This window comes from Triticum aestivum, chromosome 3A, assembly GCF_018294505.1.
Source record: "Triticum aestivum cultivar Chinese Spring chromosome 3A, IWGSC CS RefSeq v2.1, whole genome shotgun sequence".
Classification (NCBI taxonomy): Eukaryota; Viridiplantae; Streptophyta; class Magnoliopsida; order Poales; family Poaceae; genus Triticum; species Triticum aestivum.
Window position 1 is genome coordinate 584,115,935 of NC_057800.1, and position 6,460 is coordinate 584,122,394.

Below are 6,460 nucleotides of genomic sequence, written 5' to 3' on the forward strand. Positions count from 1 at the left end.
CATAGACAAACAGAGTGTCACTAGTATGCCTCTACTTGACTAGCTCGTTAATCGAAGATGGTTATGTTTCCTAACCATAAACAAAAGAGTTGTTATTTGATTAACAGGATCACATCATTAGGAGAATGATGTGATTGACATGACCCATTCCATTAGCTTAGCACCCGATCGTTTAGTATGTTGCTATTGCTTTCTTCATGACTTATACATGTTCCTATGACTATGAGATTATGCAACTCCCGTTTCTCGGAGGAACACTTTGTGTGCTACCAAATGTCACAACGTAACTGGGTGATTATAAAGGATCTCTACAGGTGTCTCCAAAGGTACATGTTGGGTTGGCGTATTTCGAGATTAGGATTTGTCACTCCGATTGTCGAAGAGGTATCTCTAGGCCCTCTCGGTAATGCACATCACATAAAGCCTTGCAAGCATTGCAACTAATGAGTTAGTTGTGAGATGATGTATTACGGAACGAGTAAAGAGACTTGCCGGTAACGAGATTGAACTAGGTATAGGATACCGACGATCGAATCTCGGGCAAGTAACATACCGATGACAAAGGGAACAACGTATGTTGTTATGCGGTCTGACCGATAAAAGATCTTCGTAGAATATGTAGGAGCCAATATGGGCATCCAGGTCCCGCTATTGGTTATTGACCGAAGACGTGTCTCGGTCATGTCTACATTGTTCTCGAACCGTAGGGTCCACACGCTTAAGGTTTCGATGACAGTTATATTATGAGTTTATGAGTTTTGATGTACCGAAGGAGTTCGGAGTCCCGGATGAGATCGGGGACATGACGAGGAGTCTCGAAATGGTCGAGACGTAAAGATCGATATATTGGATGACTATATTCGGACATCGGAAAGGTTCCGAGTGATTCGGGTATTTTTCGAAGTACCGGAGAGTTACGGGAATACGTATTGGGCCTTATTGGGCCATACGGGAAAGAAGAAAAAGGGCCTCAAGGGTGGCCGCACCCTTCCCCTTGGTCTGGTCTGAATTGGACTAGGGAAGGGGGGCGCCCCCTTCCTTCCTTCTCTTTTTCCCTTGCTCTTTTCCTATTCCATATGGGAGGTGGAATCCTACTAGGACTAGGGAGTCCTAATAGGACTCCACACTTGGCGCGCCCCCTCCTAGGGCCGGCCTCCTCCTCCTTTGCTCCTTTATATACGGGGGCAGGGGGCACCCCATAGACACACAAGTTGATCCACGTGATCATATTCTTAGCCGTGTGCGGCGCCCTCTGCCACCATAGTCCCTCGATAATATTGTAGCGGTGCTTAGGCGAAGCCCTGCAACAGTAGTACATCAAGATCGTCACCACGCCGTCGTGCTGACGGAACTCTTCCCCGACACTTTGCTGGATCGGAGTCCGGGGATCGTCATCGAGCTGAACGTGTGCTAGAACTCGGAGGTGCCGTAGTTTCGGTGCTTGATCGGTCGGGCCGTGGAGACGTACGACTACATCAACCAAACGCTTCCGTTGTCGATCTACAAGGGTACGTAGATCACACTCTCCCCTCTCGTTGCTATGCATCACCATGATCTTGCGTGTGCGTAGGAAATTTTTGAAATTACTACGTTCCCCAACAGTGGCATCCGAGCATAGGTTTTATGTGTTGATGTTATATGCACGAGTAGAACACAAGTGAGTTGTGGGCGATATAAGTCATACTGCTTACTAGCATGTCATACTTTGGTTCGGCGGTATTGTTGGACGAAGCGGCCCGGACCGACATTACGCGTACGCTTACGCGAGACCGGTTCTCCCGACGTGCTTTGCACAAAGGTGGCTTGCGGGTGACAGTTTCTCCAACTTTAGTTGAACCGAGTGTGGCTACGCCCGGTCCTTGCGAAGGTTAAAACAGCACCAACTTGACAAACTATCGTTGTGGTTTTGATGCGTAGGTAAGATTGGTTCTTGCTTAAGCCCGTAGCAGCCACGTAAAACTTGCAACAACAAAGTAGAGGACGTCTAACTTGTTTTTGCAGGGCATATTATGATGTGATATGGTCAAGACATGATGCTAAATTTTATTGTATGAGATGATCATGTTTTGTAACCGAGTTATCGGCAACTGGCAGGAGCATATGGTTGTCGCTTTATTGTATGCAATGCAATCGCGCTGTAATGCTTTACTTTATCACTAAGCGGTAGCGATAGTCATGGAAGCATAAGATTGGCGAGACGACAACGATGCTACGATGGAGATCAAGGTGTCGCGCCGGTGACGATGGTGATCATGACGGTGCTTCGAAGATGGAGATCACAAGCACAAGATGATGGTGGCCATATCATATCACTTATATTGATTACATGTGATGTTTATCTTTTATGCATCTTATCTTGCTTTGATTGACGGTAGCATTATAAGATGATCTCTCACTAATTATCAAGAAGTGTTCTCCCTGAGTATGCACCGTTGCGAAAGTTCTTCGTGCTGAGACACCACGTGATGATCGGGTGTGATAGGCTCTACGTTCAAATACAACGGGTGCAAAACAGTTGCACACGCAGAATACTCACGTTATACTTTACGAGCCAAGCATATACAGATATGGCCTCGGAACACGGAGACCGAAAGGTCGAGCGTGAATCATATAGCAAATATGATCAACATAGCGATGTTCACCAATGAAACTACTCCATCTGACGTGATGATCGGACATGGTTTAGTTGATTTGGATCATGTAATCACTTAGAGGATTAGAGGGATGTCTATCTAAGTGGGAGTTCTTAAGTAATATGATTAATTGAACTTAAATTTATCATGAACTTAGTCCTGGTAGTATTTTGCAAATTATGTTGTAGATCAATAGCTCACGTTGTTGCTTCCCTGTGTTTATTTTGATATGTTCCTAGAGAAAATTGTGTTGAAATATGTTAGTAGCAATGATGCGGATTGGATCCGTGATCTGAGGTTTATCCTCATTGCTGCACAGAAGAATTATGTCCTTGATGCACCGCTAGGTGACGGACCTATTGCAGGAGCAGATGCAGACGTTATGAACGTTTGGCTAGCTCAATATGATGACTAATTGATAGTTTAGCACACCATGCTTAATGGCTTAGAATCGGGACTTCAAAGACGTCTTGAACGTCATGGAGCATATGAGATGTTCCAGGAGTTGAAGTTAATATTTCAAGCAAATACCCGAGTTGAGAGATATGAAGTCTCCAACAAGTTCTATAGCTAAAAGATGGAGGAGAATCGCTCAACTAGTGAGCATGTGCTCAGATTGTCTGAGTACTACAATCGCTTGAATCAAGTGGGAGTTAATCTTCCAGATAAGATAGTGATTGACAGAATTCTCTAGTCACCATCACCAAGTTAGTAGAACTTCGTGATGAACTATAGTATGCAAGGGATGACGAAAATGACTCCCGAGCTTTTCATGATGATGAAATTGATGAAGGTAGAAATCAAGAAAGAGCATCAAGTGTTGATGGTAGACAAGACCACTAGTTTCAATAAAAGGGCAAAGGGAAGAAGGGGAACTTCAAGAAGAACGGCAAGCAAGTTGCTGCTCAAGTGAAGAAGCCCAAGTCTGGTCCTAAGCCTGAGACTAAGTGCTTCTACTGCAAAGGAACTGGTCACTGGAAGCGGAACTGCCCCAAGTATTTGGCGGATAAGAAGGATGGCAAAGTGAACAAAGGTATATTTGATATACAAATTATTAATGTGTATTTTACTAGTGTTCGTAGCAACCCCTTGGTATTTGATACTGGTTCAGTTGCTAAGATTAGTAACTCGAAACGGGAGTTGCAGAATAAACAGAGACTAGTTAAGGGTGAAGTGACGATGTGTGTTGGAAGTGGTTCCAAGATTGATATGATCATCATCGCACACTCCCTATACTTTCGGGATTAGTGTTCAACCTGAATAAGTGTTATTTGGTGTTTGCGTTGAGCATGAATATGATTTGATCATGTTTATTGTAATACGGTTATTCATTTAAGTAGGAGAATAAATTGTTGTTCTGTTTACATGAATAAAACCTTATATGGTTACACACCCAATGAAAATAGTTCGTTGGATCTCGATCGTAGTGATACACATAATCATAATATTGAAGCCAAAAGAAGCAAAGTTAATAATGATAGTGCAACTTATTTGTGGCACTGCCGTTTAGGTCATATTGGTGTAAAGCGCATGAAGAAACTCCATGCTGATGGGATTTTGGAATCACTTGATTATGAATCAGTTGATGCTTACGAACCATGCCTCATGGGCAAAGATGACTAAGACTCCGTTCTCCGGAACAATGGAGCGAGCGACAGATTTGTTGGAAATCATACATACTGATGTATGTGGTCCGATGAATAGGCTCGTGGCAGGTATCATTATTTTCTAATCTTCACAGATGATTTGAGCAGATATGGGTATATCTACTTGATGAAACAAAGGTCTGAAACATTTGAAAAGTTCAAAGAATTTCAGAGTGAAGTGGAAAATCATCGTGACAAGAAAATAAAAGTTTCTACGATATGATCGTAGAGGTAAAATATTTGAGTTACGAGTTTGGCCTTCAATTAAAACAATGTGAAATAGTTTCACTACTCACGCCACCTGGAACACCATAGTGTAATGGTGTGTCCGAACGTCATAACCGTACTTTATTAGATATAGTGCGATCTATGATGTCTCTTACCGATCTACCACTATTGTTTTGGGGTTATGCATTAGAGAAAACTGCATTCACGTTAAATAGGGCACCATCTAAGTCCGTTGAGACGACACAATCTAAACTGTGGTTTGGCAAGAAACCAAAGTTGTCGTTTCTTAAAGTTTGGGGTTGTGATGCTTATATGAAAAAGTTTCATCCTAATAAGCTCAAACCCAAATCGGAGAAATATGTCTTCATAGGATACCCAAAGGAGACTGTTGGGTACACCTTCTATCACAAATCCGAAGGCAAGACTTTTGTTGCTAAATTCAGAGTTTTTCTAGAGAAGGAGTTTCTCTCGAAAGAAGTGAGTGGGAGGAAAGTAGAGAACTTGATGAGGTAACTGTACCTGCTCCCTTATTGAAAAGTAGTTCATCACAGAAATCTGTTCCTGTGACTACTACACCAATTAATGAGGAAGCTAATAATGATTATCATGTAACTTCAGATCAAGTTACTATCGAATCTCGTAGGTAAACCAGAGTGAGATCCGCACCAGAGTGGTACAGTAATCCTGTTCTGGAAGTCATGTTACTAGACCATGACGAACTTGCGAACTATGGGGAAGCGATGATGAGCCCAGATTCTGCGAAATGGTTTGAGGCCATGAAATCTGAGATATGATCCATGTATGAGAACAAAGTATGGACTTTGATGGATTTGTCCGATGATCGGCAAGCCATAGAAAATAAATGGATCTTCAAGAGAAAGAAGGACGCTGATAGTAGTGTTACTATCTACAAAGCTAGAATAGTCGCAAAAGGTTTTCGACAAAGTTCAAGGTGTTGACTACGATGAGATTTTCTCACTCGTATCGATGCTTAAAAGTTTGTCCAAATCATGTTAGCAATTGCCGCATTTTATGAAATCTGGCAAATGGATAACAAAACTGCAATCCTTAATGGATTTCTTAAAGTAAGAGTTGTATATGATGCAACCAGAAGGTTTTGTCAATCCTAAAGGTGCTAACAAAATAAGCAAGCTCCAGCGATCCATCTATGGACTAGTGCAAGCATCTCGGAGATGGAATATACGCTTTGATAAGTTGATCAAAGCATATAGTTTTATACAGACTTACGGTGAAGCCTGTATTTACAAGAAAGTGAGTGGGAGCACTAAAGCATTTCTGATAAGTATATGTGAATGACATATTGTTGATCGGAAATAATGTAGAATTATTCTGCAAAGTATAAAGGAGTGTTTGAAAGGAATTTTTCAAAGAAAGACCTCGGTGAAGCTGCTTACATATTGAGCATCAAGATCTATAGAGATAGATCAAGACGCTTGATAAGTTTTTTTCAATGAGTACATACCTTGACAAGATTTTGAAGTAGTTCAAAATGGAACAGTCAAAGAAAGAGTTCATGCCTGTGTTACAAGGTGTGAAATTGAGTAAGACTCAAAGCCCGACCATGACAGAAGATAGAAAGAGAACGAAAGTCATTCCCTATGCCTCAGCCATAGGTTTTATAAAGTATGCCATGCTGTGTACCAGATCTATTTTATACCCTACCACTAAGTTTGGCAAGGGAGTACAATAGTGATCTAGGAGTAGATCACTGGACAACGGTCAAAATTATCCTTAGTGGAATAAGGATATGTTTCTCGATTATGGAAGTGACAAAAGGTTAGTCCTAAAGGGTTACGTCGATGCAAGTTTTGACACTAATCTAGATGAATCTAAGTCTCAATCTAGATACATATTGAAAGTGGGAGCAATTAGCTAGAGTAGTTCCGTGCAGAGCATTGTTGACATAAATATTTGCAAAATACTTACGGATCT